Source organism: Castor canadensis, chromosome 18, assembly GCF_047511655.1.
Source record: "Castor canadensis chromosome 18, mCasCan1.hap1v2, whole genome shotgun sequence".
In the NCBI taxonomy this organism is placed as follows: Eukaryota; Metazoa; Chordata; class Mammalia; order Rodentia; family Castoridae; genus Castor; species Castor canadensis.
Window position 1 is genome coordinate 4,279,725 of NC_133403.1, and position 17,123 is coordinate 4,296,847.

Here is a 17,123-nt window from a genome sequence, read left to right on the forward strand (position 1 = left end):
TTAGTGGCTCATGCCTGTAATCCTAACAACTTGGGAGACTGAGATTGGGAGGATCTCAGTTCAAGGTTAGCCCAGGCACATAGTTCATGAGACCCCATCTCCAAAATAACCAGAGCAAAATGGAGTGGAGGTGAGGCTCAACCGGTTGAGCGCCTGTTTTGCAAGTGTGAAGCCCTGAGTTCCAACCCCAGTCCAATCAAAAAATAAAAAATAAAATAAATGAAGTTGTTGCTTCTGGGACCCTCTCCATTTCTGAGACTGTTCTTTTCCATTGCTCTGGGATGGTCCCCGTCCTCTTCCTGGCCTTAAACTGTACTCTTGTCCCCTCCCCCTTTCCTTCCGCTCTTTGCATTTGTCCCTTCTGCATCCGCCCTCCACTCTCTTCGTTTCCCTGGCCACCCGCCCTCCCCCCCAGCTTCACCGAGATGGTTACTATGGTAATCGTCTCCTGGAAGTGACATCATTCATTTCCTAGGCAACTGTTTCCAGGTTAGTGACATCATTAGGTTACCATGGCAACCCGCCAGGAGGACACTTCTGCAAACAGAATTCATGTATTTGTGGGAGTTGGGGGGACAATGTGAGGAGAATATTAAACTAAGAAAAATATCTCAGGAAGAAGAAGCATTGGTCTTTTTTTTTTGCAGGAACTAAAGTGGACTGGCTGAAAAAACAGAACGCTGGGATCAAACCCTTCTGCACCTTTGTAGTGACTGGGCTGATCATACGACATGTCACTGAATTGGGATACTTGAGCATGAATAGGCAGGGACGATATAATTATTATACAAGGATGACAGGTGAACACCGGGTCTCCCGAAGCAAACCAGGGTATGTGATCACCAACGCCAAACCAGGAAGGCGCCTGGCTTTGTTCCCTCAGCCGTGACTCATCCAATAAGCATTGGTTCAGCTCCTTCTGTGGGTGAGTTTCAGGGATGTCACAGTGAGCAAAAGCAACCCAGGTCCCTGTCCTAATAGGGCTTACAGTCTCTGTGCGTGTGTGTGTGCACATGGGTTAGGATGAGGTTAATTCCATGCAATGCTACAGGGTGAGCGCAGTGTTCAAAAGGGAGTGTGCCCAACACCACGGACATGGCTAACAAAATGTACCGGAAGGAGCTTGGGCTGGAGGAGTGGGGTGGAGCAGAGTGGGGAGGAGTCTGTTTGGCAAAGGACATAGCATATGCAAAGGGAGCATGCAGAACACCAAGAATCCCCAAAACAAAACAAAACAAAACAAAACAAAGAAACACGGAGGGACTGGTGGAGTGGCTCAAGTGGTAGAGCACCAGCCTAGCAAGCATGAGGCCTTGAGTTCAAATCCCAGTGCCACCAAAAAAACCCTAAAACAAAACAGTACACCAAGAATGGGAGCAGAGAGACCAGAGGGGGAGGGAGGGAGTGGAATTCCTGATAAAGGTTGAGAGGGCAGAACAGCAGTGACCAGGCCTTTGTAAGGCCTTGGAGCCAGGGTTTTGGCTTTCGTTTTCCCAGCTCAGAGGAGCCCCTTGGAAGGGTTTTGAGCAACAGACTGGATCCTGTTGGCATTACAAATCTCACCCCAGCTGTTGTGTGGGGCCGAGTGGGAGAGCAGTTAGCTTAGGAGGGGACCTGGGTGGTGGCTGTGAGAGGGAGGAACACAGTGGATGTAGTTGAGGTAGAGCTGACAGGATTTGCTTAAGACCTGGGTGAGGAGTGAGGTCAAGGAGGAGTGACAGGGCAAGAGGGAGTGAGGGAGGGGGAGAGGAGGAAGTGACAGGGCTATTCTTTCAGATGAGGAAGGTGGTGGGCAGGCCTAGGGTTAAACTGAAGTAAGAATTGCCTGGGGGGCTAGCAGAATGGCTCACGTGGTATCCCACCTGCCTAGCAAGACTGAGGCCCTGAGTTCAAATCCCAGTACCTACAAAAAAAAAAAGAATAGCCTGGGGTAACATTTAAGAAGGTTCAAATTCCCTGCCTTAAAAAAGCAGTCTCTCCCAAAACAGCTCTGGGAGGAGCTGTTTTTGTGTCTTTTGAGGGGGGACAGAATAACAATATGACCATCTTTTGTATTTATAGCAAAGGCTTTCACTTTTACCAATCCTCTAAAAAAGACGGAGAAAGAAGTGTGTGCCAATGTACGCCAGCTATTTCACTGTCCCCACAGGAGCCCTCATTGGCCCACCTCCCCAGTGAGGAAACCAAGGTGTAGACAGATTCCAGAATTTGCAGGGAGGCAGCACCAGGTCTCAAACTCAGGCTTACTGACTCAGAAGCCACCCCGCTTCCTTCTCCACTGGATGATATAGACCCTTCAGCTCGGTAGGATGGGTGACAGAACTGGCAGCTGATAGAATTGGCCTGATGAATTAACTTTTTTTTTTGGCAGTACTGGGGTTTGAACTCAGGGCCTCATGCTTGCTAGCTAGGTTCTCTTCCACTTGAGCCACTCTGCCAGCCCTGTTTTGTGTTGGGTTTTTCTTCATGGTAAGGTCATGTGAACTATTTGCCCCAGCTAGCCTTGAACCAAAATCCTCCTGATCTGAGTAGCTAGGATTACAGGCGTGAGCCACCAGTGCCCAGCTTCCATCTGATATCTTGAAAAGATTCTAACTGGACCACGTCTCCCCATGAGGAGGAAGAGGTGGAAGGCTGTGAGCAGGTCTCAGCTTCTTTTTCTGTAAAATGGGATGATGGCAGCAATAATTCCCACCCCGTAGATTTTGTGGTGAGGCTAAATGAGACAAGTAAAGGCTTTGGCAAGGTGGTCCAATGCAGACTGCAGTCCATGAATGTGAGTGACTTTTAGAACAAGGGTGGGAGGGCAAGAGGTGTGGGTTTGTGCATGACACACAGGTCTGTGGGCTGGACGTGGGAGAAGCAGTGTACAAGGACATGTGTGGACCAGCTGGCTGTTGAGAGAGAGGCCTCCTCCTCACCAGCTGGCTCCCAAAGAGAGAGAGAGAGAGAGAGAGAGAGAGAGAGAGAGAGAGAGAGAGAGAGAGAGAAGGATTTGTAGCCTGGATTCCCATCCTAAACCCAGAGGTAGTGAAAGGGACCTTGTGTCCCTATCTACTTCACCCTAAGCCCAGTCCTACCAATCAACCCCCACGGTTTTGCTATAGCCTTCAATTTCTGGACTGCAAAAGACACAAGCCACCTGGGGCTTAAAAAGGAGTGTGTGAACATGGAGTTTGGGTCCTGTGACACATACACACACACCCTCAATGTATTAATTCAATGGAGGATACATAAATAGGACATTTATCTGAAGGAGTTGATTTGAGCAGTTGTGGGGTAGGTGAGGCAGGTCTGGAATCAGCAAGTATCTGCTGGAACATTTTTGTTTTTGGGGGGCAGTATTGGGTTTCGAACTCAGGACCTCACAATTGCTAAGCAGGTACTCTACCACTTGAGCCACTCCATCAGCCCTGGTTTTTTTTTTTTTTTTTCAGTACTGGTGTTTTTTTTTTTTTCAAGATAGGGTCTCGATAACTATTTTCTCAGGCTGACTTCGAACCTCAATCCTCCTGATCTCTGCCTCCTGAGTATCTAGGATTATAGATGTTAGCCACCAGCCCCCAGCTTACCAGCCCTGTTTTGTGTTGGGTATCTTTTAGATAGGGTTTCTGTGAAATATTTGCCTGGGGCTGCCTTTGAACCACCATCCCGACAGGAACTCTTGCCAAGGGCTGAAGCTGCTGTACCCAGGGAAAGCTCAGCTCTTATTTTAAGGCCTTTCAACTGATTGCATCTGGCCCACTCGGACTAGCTAGGACAGTCTCCCTTACTTAAAGCCATCTGATAATGGACAATATTTACATTTCCAGATTACCTTCACTGAAGTTACTGACAGAATAGCTGGGGTCTGTGGCCAAATTAGCGCTAATGTCAAAGGGCTGTGGGATTTTTATTTTTTTTTGACAGTTCTGGGGTTTGAACTCAGGGCGACATGGTTGCTAGGTAGGCAAGCAGTGGTAGCATGCCTACTCTATCCCTTGAGCCACTCCTCCAGCCCTTTTTGCTCTGGTTATTTTGGAGATAGGCTCTCACTTTTTGGGCCCTACTTTCTGATCCTATTTTATACTTCCTGCTGTAGCTTGGGTGACAGGTGTGTGCTACCATGCCCAGCTAGACCTGGAACTGTGACCCAGCTACAGGTGTGAGGTACTGGCGCCTGGCTAATTTTGCATTTATTAACGTGACTATTGGGTCCTTACTACACGCCAAGACACCAGGTATCCATTTTGTTCCTAATTTTGCAGGTAAGAAAAGTCCATCTTGGAGAGGTGAGGAGCCATCCACAGTCACGCGGTCTGTAGGACATGTTTCCTCTTTTTTTGTGTGTGGTGGGACTGGGATTTGAACTCAGGACTTCATACTTGCAAAGGTGGTGCTCTACTACTTGAGCCACATCTTCAGACCATTTTGTTCTGGTTATTTTGGAGATGGGGATCTCGTGAACCATTTGCCCAGGCTGGTCTCAAACTGTGAACCTCCTGATCTCAGTCTCCCCAAGTTGCAAGGATTACAGGCGTGAGCCACTGGCGCCCAGCAATAACTTTTAGAAATATTTTCTTTAAATTTTTTTTGGGGGGTAGGACTTAGGTCTGAACTTGGGGTTTAGCGCTTGCAAAGCAGGAGCCCTAGCTTTTGCGCCGCACCTCCAGTCCTGTAGGGCAGGTTTGAGTGCGCTCAACTCCCACATCCTATGTCCCCTCCCTCTCTGCCTTGTCCCCTGTTCTCCTGATTTCCTAATGTGAGGGTGGACCTCAGCTCTCTCTTCTGGAAGTGGCCCATCTTCCCTGGCCTTTCTGGGATCAGGGAGGGGCAGCCCTATTCTGGTACCACTTTCTCAGGTTTTTGCTGCCCCCTAGGGGCCTCGCTGGCGTCCACGACGCTCGGGACCCGCCACCAGGAGGGCAGGTGAGTCTGCAGGTGAGCTGCTGAGGAGAGGACCAGAGGCATAGGGGGAGCAGAGGATGGGGGTGAGGTGGTAATTCTGGACCCAGTTCCAGAAACAGTGCAAATTCCACTGCTCACTTAGGACCCCAGACTTTTGCTGATTTCTGGGGGTGACCGAGGTGGTGGCTGTTTGACCCCTGTTTTACTTTGCCACTTGCCCGGCACCCAAAGGGTTCCTGGAGCCAGAGGCTCAGGCGACCAGAGGTTCTAGGGGAGAACGAGGAACTTCTCTCATCCCATTGAGTCTCTGGACGGTCTGCAGTGCAACTCAGGCATCAGAGGGGACAGGGGAGAAGGAGGTCCAGGGAGCAAGCAAAGGAGGCAGGGTGGGGCGACGCCGACCACGCCCACCCTTAGCCCCGCCCAACAAGCCCCGCCCCACGCAAAGCCCCGCCCACACCCCCCTCCCCTTCCTTCTGAGCATAGGCGCAAGGTGACGCCTTCCAGCTGTGCAGTTGACCTGGTGGAGCCCAGCTCTGCGCCCATTGGCTCTGGGACTTGGTGGTGGTGGGTGGCGGAGGTCTCGCGGGAATTGGCGGGAAGCTGAGAGGCTGCCAATCGCTGACACCTGCTGCAGCCCGCCTGCCGGCCAATCCTGTCTTCATCCTGTCAGCCCATCTAGGCAGATTGACAGTGCCGTCGGTCAGTCTGGTGAACCTGCAAGTCCATTCTGTCAGTCATCCTGCCGGTCAGCACCACCATCCTGTCAGTCATCCTGTCAGTCATCCAGCTAGTCAGCACCACCATCCTATCAGTCATCCTGTCAGTCATCCAACCAGTCAGCACCACCATCCTGTCAGTCATCCTGCCGGTCAGCACCACCATCCTGTCAGTCATCCTGTCAGTCATCCAGCTAGTCAGCACCACCATCCTATCAGTCATCCTGTCAGTCATCCAACCAGTCAGCACCACCATCCTGTCAGTCATCCTGCAGGTCAGCACCACCATCCTGTCAGTCATCCAGCCAGTCATCACCACCATCCTGTCAGTCATCCTGCAGGTCAGCACCACCATCCTGTCAGTCATCCTGTCAGTCATCCAGCTAGTCAGCACCACCATCCTATCAGTCATCCTGTCAGTCATCCAACCAGTCAGCACCACCATCCTGTCAGTCATCCTGCTGGTCCGCACCACCATCCTGTCAGTCATCCTGTCAGTCATCCAGCCAGTCATCACCACCATCCTGTCAGTCATCCTGTCAGTCATCCAGCCAGTCAGCACCACCATCCTGTCAGTCATCCTGCAGGTCAGCACCACCATCCTATCAGTCATCCTGTCAGTCATCCAACCAGTCAGCACCACCATCCTGTCAGTCATCCTGCAGGTCAGCACCACCATCCTGTCAGTCATCCAGCCAGTCACCACCACCATCCTGTCAGTCATCCTGCTGGTCCGCACCACCATCCTGTCAGTCATCCAGCCAGTCATCACCACCATCCTGTCAGTCATCCTGTCAGTCATCCAGCCAGTCATCACCACCATCCTGTCAGTCATCCTGCTGGTCAGCACCACCATCCTGTCAGTCATCCTGTCAGTCATCCAACCAGTCAGCACCACCATCCTGTCAGTCATCCTGCTGGTCAGCACCACCATCCTGTCAGTCATCCTGTCAGTCATCCAACCAGTCAGCACCACCATCCTGTCAGTCATCCTGTCAGTCATCCAGCCAGTCATCACCACCATCCTGTCAGTCATCCTGCCGGTCAGCACCACCATCCTGTCAGCCAATCTAGGAAGATGGACAGTCAGTCTATCTAGTGAGCTGGTCAATCTTGTCAGCCATCCAGCCAGTCAGCACAACCATCCCATCAGGTATTCTGTCAGCTAGTCTAGGCAGATTGTCAGTCATCCTGTCAGCAGATCAGCAGTTCAGTCAGTTAAGTCACCATAGGCCATCCACTTTCTCCATCAGTCCCTCAATTAGTTGTTGAGTTTCTTGCTAGGTGGGTGGTTATCCATAGATACCCTTGTCACCTGTGTCCTGGGGTGCTAGCCCTGCAAGCAGTAAGGGCAAGGAGGGTTCAGGGGTGACTGAAGGGAAGAAATATGTGGAACCTAGGCCCTGTATTTTTCCCTGAGGACCTGGAAGGGAAGAGTGGACAGTGATGCTGACAAGATCCTGGCTGGTGCTTCAAGGACTGTTGCAGACAAGGTGGTGAGGGAGGGCTACTCAGAAGCAGTCAGTCAGGCAGAGGTCTAGAGGAAGAACGGATTGGCTGGCTAGGGGCAGAACGAGTTTGGTAGGTCTGAGGCTGGTAGGAGAGTGATGGCTGGTGAGGTGTAGGGAGTTGGTAAGGAAGGATGTGGCAAAGCTAGGTGAGGATTTGGATTTTGTTAGCTGGTGGAGGGATATGGTCAGGGGAGTTGATCCCTCTGGTTGTTCTGCGTGAGTGTAGAGTCAGGGGGTGGGAAGGTAGGAGAGGACACAGTTAGGTATCATTCAACAGTTCAAGGAAGAACATACAAGGCCAGGACTGGGGTAACAGCAGAGAGAATGGAGGCAAGGGAACAGATACATCTCTCTAATCTGAAAATCTGAAACTTCTTTTTTTTTGTGGTACTGGGGTATTTTGTTATTATTATTATTATTATTATTTGATGGACTGGGGTTTGAACTCAGGGCTTCACTCTTGGGAAGCAGGGACTCCACTGCTTGAGGCACACCTCCAGTCCACGTTGGTTATTTTTGAAATAGTGTCTTGCGTTATGCCTAGCTTTGCCTCAACTGGGATCCTATTTGTGCTTCCCCACATAGCTGGAATGACAGGCGTGTACCACCACACCCAGTCATTGGTTGAGATTGGGGAGGTCTCATGAACTTTTTGCCCAGACTGGCCTTGAACCATGATCTTCCCAACCTCTGCCTCTTGAGTAGCTAGGATTATAGACTTCACCCACCATGCCTGGATCGAAATCTGAAACTCTTTGAGGGCTGACATGACACTACACCTGGAAAATTCTACATGTGATGGGTAGCAGTCAAAATGTAAGCACACAAAATCATTGTGTATCATTATCCTCAGGCTATGTGTATAAAACATTTGTGAACTCCATGGTTACACTTGGGTACATCCCCAAGATATCCTATCCTGAATATGCAAATATTCAAAAATCTGAAATCTGCAATATTTCTGGTCCCAAGAATTTCAGATAAGGTATATTCAATCTGTGTATCTGTGAGCCAAATTGATAGAACTCAATGACAGTATGGATGTGAGGCAGGGTGAAGGAAAGCCAGAGCTCTTTGGATTTTAGATCTGGCATTTGGGTGCCTGGCCATATAACCAGCCCATATTGGTTGGCATACTCATTGATTGAGTTGTAGAAGATAGTTTTGGGGAGGAAAATGAGAATGCAGTTTTGGAGAACTCACGGAGATTTCTGTTAGAAAGCTGGCTCAGGACAAGTGACAGTCCTGGTTAGGCCTTTTGTTTGAGGCCCAAGACCTAAACTGTCCAGTTAGTAGCTTCTAGCCACAGGTAGCTGTTGGGTACTTGATACGTGGCTTGTCTAAACTGAGGTGTGCTGCAGGTATAAAATGCCAGATTTTGAAGCTTTAGCATGGAAAAAGAATGTAGAATATCTCATTAATAAATTCTTATAATGAAGCCAGGTGCTGGTAGCTATGGCTATAATCTTAGCTACCTGGGAGGCTGCAATTGGGAGAATCACTGTTTGAGACCAGTCCAGGCAAATAGTTCTCGAGACCCCATCTTCAAAATAACCAGAGCAAAATGGACTGGAGGTGTGGCTCGAGCAGTGCAAGCATGAAGCTCTGAGTTCCCACCAAAAATAAATAACTTTTATATTGATTATAGGTAAAAATGTTAATATCTTGGCTGTATCGGCCTGAGTAAAATATATTGTTAACATTTATTTTGCCTTATTTCTACGTTTTAAAGATGTGACTACTGGAAAATTCAAAACGACATCTGTGGCTTGCTGTGTGTTTCTGTTGTGTTAGGGTAGAGCAGGTGGGCTGTTTATGTTGTAGCTGGTCAGGGCACCAGGGGGCAGAAGTGGTTAGGAAATCCAAGGGCATTTCCCATGGGGGTTGTCGGCCAGGCTCTTGGTGGGGGTGGGGGGGGCGGCCCTTCCTGGGATCTTTTATAGCAAAAGCTGCGGCACACCCCCTGGGCTTCCCAACCATATGGCTGACACAGTTGGAGTGGCGGAAGAGGCAGGAGGAATCTCAATGAGGCGACATGTGAGGGACACAGAAAGTGCTGGATCCTCAGCTGCTGAGTCGAGTGGTCTCATCGTCTTCATTTCACTCCTGGATGACGTCGTCCTGCCAAGGGAACATTTCCAGCCTTGGGCTGAGCATGGTATACCACCAACAGCTGGGTAGTTGGGGTAAACAAGGCAATAAAACTCCCAGAGGTTAATTTATGTGACATAAATGTGGCCGAAACCCATTTTCACCCATTAGCACTCTACTCGCCTTGCTCAGACTACCTATAGCGTTGCTTGTTGGTTGGAAAACTGCCATTAGTGACAAAAGAGTCGTGACTTGATTGGGAGAAGATTGAATTCACTTCAGTTCATCTGGTATGAATTTTTTTGGACATTGACCTGTGCCAGCCACTGTGTGGGCTGCATTGAGCTGTTTATTGTGCTGTTCTCAAAGAATATATGCCAAATACTTTCATACAGGGACAGATGTGTAGGGGTAAGGAGACCCAGGAGCAAATTAATTTGCTCAGAGGAAGCACAGTTAATGCCTGTGCGGGGTATGTGTAACTTTGAACTTGGAGAAGGCTCTCGGAGCAGATAGGAAAGGCCTTGTCCATGCTAAGCTCACCATTTGCCATGGAGCTATACCCCGAGCCCTGTTTTTTCACTTTTTTTAATGACATCTTTTGAAGCACAAACGTTTATTTTTTACTTAATTAACTAAATTATTAATTTATTTTAGTAGTGTTGGGGATTGAACCTAAGACCTTGTGCATGCTAGGCAAGCACTCTACCACTAAGCTATAACCCCAGCCTTCAAAAGTGTGTGCATATATACACACATATATATATATATATATATATATATATATATATGTATATATATATAATTTTTTTTGGCAGGAGTGGGGTTTTGAACTCAGGGCTTCATGCTTGCAAAGCAGGCGCTGTTCCACTTGAACCACACCTCTGGTCCATTTTTCTCTGGTTATTTTGGAGATGGGGGTGTGTCTCACAATCCATTTGTCTGGGCTGAACCTGAACCTCAGTCGTCCCAATTTCAGCCTCCCAAGTAGCTAGGATTGTATGTGTGAGCCACTGGTGCCAGGCTCCACAAAAGTTTTTTTAAAAATTTGTTTTGATGAAGTTCAACTTAACTATTCTTTTTTCTTTTTTTGGTTGCTTGTGTGTTAGGTGTCATATCTAAGAAACCATATAGGTCATAAAGATTTACATCTATGCTTTCTTCTAAAAGCTTATTGCTTTAGTTCTTACATTTTTTTGGGGGGTGGAACTGGGATTTGAACTCAGGGTTTTGTGCTTGCAAAGCAGGCACTCTACCAATTAAGCCATGCCTCCAGCCCATTTTGTTCTGGTTATTTTGGAGATGTGATCTTGTGAACTATTTGCCCAGGCTGACCTCGAACTACAGTCCTCCTGCTCTTAGCCTCCCAAGTAGCTAGGAATTCAGGCATGAGCCACCACTGCTTGGCTAGCTGTTACATTTTTATGTTTGATTCATTTTTAACTTTTGTAAATGGTGTGAGGTAGGGGTCCAACTTCATTGTTTTGGGGGTGGAGATTTAGCTGGCCCGGTACCATTGTTGAAGGTACCATTCTTCCTCCACTGAATTATGGTGGCAGCCTTATCTAATCGATTGACAATAAACACAGTTCCTCGCATTTTCAGCTCTGTAATGGAAGCCTCAGTTCTCTCATCTGTGAAACGATCGTAACTTCCAATTTCTCCGGTAACCACTAGGTGTCGTAGTACTTTTAGTGGTCTGTGAAAATATATTGTTTTTTTCTTCAAATAGGACCAAAAAAAAAAGACTTTTAGATGAAAGAAAATGTCTTAATAATGTGTATTATGAAATGTTAATATTTTTATACCAAAGCAGTGTAGAATAGAATTTTTAGTATTTTTCGTGGAGAAAGGGACCCATGAAAGTCATAGTACCTAGGACGCACACAGTCCTCCTGTGGCTCTGAAAACATCTATCTCACAGGGTTATTGTGAGTATTCAATGTGGTGATCTTTGTTCTGACCTATAGTAGGTCATCAGCAAATGGCCAGTATTTATGGGGGTGGGCAGAGAGAATCTTTCCTTGTCAACCTGGACCCCTTTAGCAGGGGAGCAGTAGGGGCTTTTCTGTCCCACCAGTGCCTTGGCAGGCTGGTGAATTATTGACTTTGTAAACTCATGAGGGAGTCACTTAATGAGATCAAGGGAAGGTCAGTGCCAAGGAGCTGCCCCTCTGCCCTGATTTCTTGCTCTGACACCTCTGAGGGCTCTAGGGCTGCCTGTGACTTTACCAGGCAGAAAGAGAGAGAAAGAGAGTTGCTCAGGTAGAGAGGAAGGAGGAGATGAAGGATTACTTTATGTCAATGGCTGGTAGGCTGGAGAAGGTCCCTAGCTGTGACATTTTAATTTTATTAGGCCTGGTGTCAACCTTGGTGAAGAAGGCAGTGACCATGCAGAATGACTTAAATGACCCTGATATTTTATCTCGATTTTTATAACTGAGATAAAATTCACACAACATAAAATTAACCATTTGAAAGTATAACATTTTGTGCCATTAGGATACTTACGATATTCTGCAACCATCACCTCTGTTTAGTTCCAAAATATTTTTATCACTCCCCTCCCCACCAAAAAAATCCCCACACTTATTGAGCAGTCACTCTCTCTCTTTCTCTCAAAGCCCACAACCTGTCAACCATTAATCTGCTCTGTGAATCTGTGGATTTATCTATTTGGACATTTCATATACATGGAGTTACAATATGTGACCATTTGTGTCTGGATCCTCTTATTCAGTGTGTTTCAAGGTTCATTTCTGTTTTAGCATGTGTCAGTCAGTACTTCATTCCTTTGTGTGTGGGGCAGGACTGGGATTTGAACTCAGGGCTTCACGCTTGCAAAGCAGGTGCTGTACCTCTTGAGCCATGCCTCCAGTCCATTTTGCTTTGGTTATATTGGAGATGGGAGGGGGTCTCATGAACTATTTGCCTGGGATGACCTTGAATTGCAATCCTCCTGACCCCAGCCTCCCAAGTAGGCAGAATTATAGGTGTGAGCCATCAGTGCCTGGCTCTTCATTCTTTTTTATGGTTGAATAGTATTCCATCATTTGGATAGACCATATTTTCTTGTTCCGTTCCTTAATTAATGGACATTTGGGTTGTTTGCACCTTTTAGTGGTTGTGAATAGTGCTGCTATGAATATTTGTGTGCAAAGTTTTGTTTGAACACCTGTTCTCAATTTTTTTGGGGGGTCTATACCTAGGAGCAGAATTGCTAGATCATCTGGTAATTTATTGAACTTTTTGAGAATCACCGCTTTATATTCCCACCAATAATGTGTGAGGGTTCTAATTTTCCACAGCCTCATCAACATTTACGTTTTTCCTTTTCTTTCTTTGTGGTACTGGGATTTGAACTCAGGGCTTCCTGCTTGCTAGGCAGGTTCTCCACTGCTTGAGCAACATTCCAGCCCTACATTTTTCTTTTGTCTGTAGATACCCTAGGGGTCTGAAGTGGTCTCTCTCTCTCTCTCTCTCTTTTTCTCTCTCTTAGTGCTAGGGGTTGAACCCACAATTGGTTTTGATTTTTATTTCTCAAGTGACTAATGATGTTCAGATTCTCCTCCAGGCTCTCCTCCCCTCCTATCCTCTCTCCCCCCCACCATTCCTTCTTCCCTTCTTCCCCCTCTCTCTCTTCTTTCTTTTGACAGGCTCTCTATGTAGCCCAGACTGGACCCAAACTTGAGATTTTCCTGCCTCAGCCTTCCAAGTGCTGAGATTATAGGGGAGTACCACCACACCTGGCCTTGAGTGTCTTTTCATATGCTCTTTGCCTTTGTTTTTCTTTTCTTTATCAAAATCAAGCTGCATTTGGGGGCCAGATTAGACAGAGCTGTATCATCTAGGGGACTTTCATAGATGTGCCTTTAGCAGACTCTGAGTGAGATTCTTCTTCCTCCTCCTCCTCCTCCTCTTTCTTCTTTAAAAACAAGCTCTGAAAGTTTTATTTAAAGAAACGTATTTGCATGGCTTACTTTTCACTATTCTTCTCTGTCATGCTTCTAAGCATATCAGAGTCCCCTGCATCAATGACAGCTAGTATGCATACTTTGTTGTATTTTCTGCATGCTGAGTCTAATTCAGTATTATCGTCACCGTAGCGATGGACACCAGGTTTGGCTAACATGGAGTGGAACTCTATTTTGGATTTCCTCAAAGCTGGGCCATGGTTGGTGAAGATGACTGATCTCCCTTTGCCCTGCCTGATCATCTCCGGAGCCTGTTTGCCTCACAGGTAACTTTCTCCTTTCCTCATGAGTTGGAACCTAGAATCAATCAACTTCTAACAAATTTTTCATTTTCTTTGTGGTCACCAAAGAAATGGATATCCTCTAATCACGAGAGCCACTGAGATGGCTGGAGAGTGGGAAAAGCTCTGAGAGTCTTTTGAGCTAAGTCCACCTACAAGACAACCTTGCTCTGTGGAGTTCCCTAAGGAACTCCATTTAAGTTCCATTAACAGTGCCATTTAAGCACTGTTGGTGCCTCATGTGTCTGGTGACTCCCTTTTTTCTATGTGGCCTCATTCTAAGCTTTGCTTTAGGTTTGGGGACTTTCCCATTGCTCATACTGTCCCCAAGGAAAAACAATTGTGTCTTTGGGAATCTGTCCTGACAGATTCTTTATTGTTAGTTTATCTGCCACTCACCCTCTGTAGCCTTTGTCCACTCTGGGCACACAGGATTCCTCTTTCTGCCTCCTACTCATTCCCAGTTGTCTTAGATCCTTTGGCCTCTCAGATTTCCAAGACTCCTTGTTGGTTGATGTGGTTGGCAAACTTTCCAGCACGCAGGTCCCTTCTGTTTTAGCAGTTAGAGAGAAGGGCAGAGGACTCCTGATTGGCCTTCCTGGGGTGAAGGGTGTTGGAATGGCAGGAATGGTGAGAAGGTCTTTGCAAGACACTGCCTTTGGAGAAAGAGGGCATTTAAAAATTTTCCCATGCCAAACCTGTTGCAGGAGCATGACAGAGATAATAACCTACACGTGATTTGTGGGGTACTAACCCCTGGTCTGGTTTGGACTCAGGGTTCTCCCTTTCTGTGAGGTGGTTCTTGCTTTCTCCACTCTGTCACTCACTCACCAACTCACTCACAACATATGTTTGCTGAGTGTGGACTCTGCAAAGCACTGTGCTAGGCCCAAAGACTAAAAAAGCCCAGCATTTGAGGACCTCATAGTCGAGGGAGATGGACACTTAGACACAAAGATGCACTATGATAGGGTGTGTGTTAGGGTCATGTGTGAAGGGCCATGGGAACCCGGGGGAAGGAGGGATAACTCTACCTTGAGAGAAAGAAGGGAAACTTGAGCTGCGGGGACTTGGTGACATTCCAGGAGATTTTGATGGGAAAGAGGCTGACGTGGAAGAGAAAGTGTTCTAGGTGGAGGATGTGATTTTTTGCATGGACTTAGATCAAGAGTGATTTTGGGGGATGGAGACATGCATGACTCAAGTGGTAAAGCACTTACCTAACAAGCAGAGGCCCTGAGTTCAAACCCCAGTGCTGCTAAAAAAATTAGTGATTTTGGGGGAAAGCTTGAAGCCCTCTACTCTTCATTTCATGGGTCTTCCTCCCCAGCGACTTGAAGTAGAGAGTCTCTGTCTTCCAGGGAAGTGACTCAGGACCCTGACTGTCTTGTCTTTTCATGTAAATTCACCTGTCCTGTGTCCTACCCACCCCAGTTGAAGCTGACTGATGTGATAGACTCCCCTATGCTGTGTGGTATTGGAAGTGGATAAGTCAGTTTGCTAACAATAACTAATCCACTTAGCATTTATTTAGGCTCATTAGGTACAGGAGTAGGTATGATTACTGTGCAGTGTTTAAGAAGTCAGGCTGAAAATCAGGTTAGTTTGACAGGGTCTGTGTCACTGATTATACTTCATCCTTCACTTTTTTCTCTATAAAACAGAAATGGCCAGGCGTGGTGGCTCAGGCCTATAATCCTAGCTTTTTGGGAGGAGGCTAGCCTGGGAAAATAGTTTGCAAGACCCTATCTCCAAAATAACCAAGGCAAAATGGACTGGAGGTGTGGTTCAGGCAGTAAAGCACCTGCTTTGCACTGTGAAACCCTGAGTTCAAAACTCCAATCTCACCAAAAAAAAAAAAAAAAAAGAGAGAGAGAAAGAAACGATAATATACTATAGTGTTGTTGGATATTAAGTGAAAGTGTGTATAGGAATGCTGAGCTCGGTGCCAGGTCTAGCAAATATTAATTAACTGTGCAATATACAGTATACAGAGCACAAATATATGATAGATAAATTTGCATATATAATACATTCATACAAGGTATGCATACATAATATTTATACATAACTATATATACTATAATAATATACATACACATTTTACTATATGCATTATATTATCTATCATTTATCTATCTATCTATCTATCTATCTATCTGCTAACTCTTAAATTTTTTAAAGGCTTCAAATGGGAAAAAAGCACTCATATAAACCATGAAGTAAAAATGGGTTTTTCCCGGGTTATTCCCGGGTTATGTATTAGCATTTGCAAAAAGGAACCTCAATCAAAGGACAGCTATGTCCAGGGAGTTTTTTTATTTTTTATTTTTGATGGGACTGGGGTTTGAACTCAGGGCTTCTTGCTTGCAAAGCAGGTGCTCTACTGTTTGAGCCATGCCTCCAGTCTATTTTGCTCTGGTTATTTTGGAGATGGGGTCTTGAGAACTATTTGTCTAGGCTGATCTTGAACTGCAGTCCTCCTGATGTCAGCCTCCCAAGCAGCTAGGATTGCAGGCTTGAGCCACAGGCACCTGGCTGGTACTCTCCTTTCTTTTTTTCTTTCCTTCCTTCCTTCCTTCCTTCTTCTTTCTTTCTTTTCTTTATTTTCTCTCTCTCTCTTCTTTCCTTCCTTCTTCCCTTCCTCCCCCCTCCCTCCCTCCCTCTCTCCCCATTCCCTCTCTCTCTCTCTCTCTCTCTCTCTCTCTCTCTCTCTCTCTCTTTCTTTTCGATAGAGAAAGTAGGACCATTGAAGGGAAGGTTCTGGTATAAAGAAGAAACTTTCTTTTTCTTGAGACACATTTGCTCTATGTACTCAGGCTGGCTTTGAACTCCTGGGGTCAAGCAGTCTTCCTGCCTGGGCCTCCCAATCACTGGGACTACAGGTATATGCCATTGCACCTGGCTAAAGAAGACACTGTTAAGGGCATTTTGCAGGTAGTCTGCATACATTGCAGGCGCCGTACAAGGTTCTAGGAATGAACAAGACAGAATATTTGAAGGGGATGCACCGGAGTACATGAATGGTAGCCATGTATTTCAAAACTACATAGGTGTCTATGAAACTCTGCACATACATATGTGTGTCCAAGCCCACATCAAGCGAGGAGAGCTCCTGATTGCATCAATGTGGACATATTTCCTGTCGATGCTGACAGATGCTCCCGTGGTCTCTCTCCAACCCCCTAGGATCAGATTCAAACAGCTTCATGAAAGCCTCAGGCAGCAGAGTCCTCCCCTGCTCACCCCTCTCCTCTGGTGGAATCCTTCATTCCAGGCAGTCCACCCTCCCCACCTCCAAGGAGATGAGGTGCATTTCCCGATAACAGGGCACCATGAGTCCAGGCCACTGGGAGCCATCTGAGCTTCACGTGGTTTTATGGTTTCACAGTTAATGTTTGTCCTTGGGTTATTTCTGCTGTGGGAGGTAAGCCAGAAAAGGCAGGGGCGACGTGGGGACAGGAGAGATAAGGTGCTATGTCACCTGCAGAAGACACCTGCTCTGACAGTCACCTCTGACACCACAATACCTTCAGGGTTCCAAATCCTACCAATGGAAAAGACATTCCTTTGCAAAACACACCCCAGGAGCCCACCAGTCCCTCTGAACCCTCCTAAGGGGCTTGGGAAACCCCTCCATCATCAGCCTGTGTTTCATTG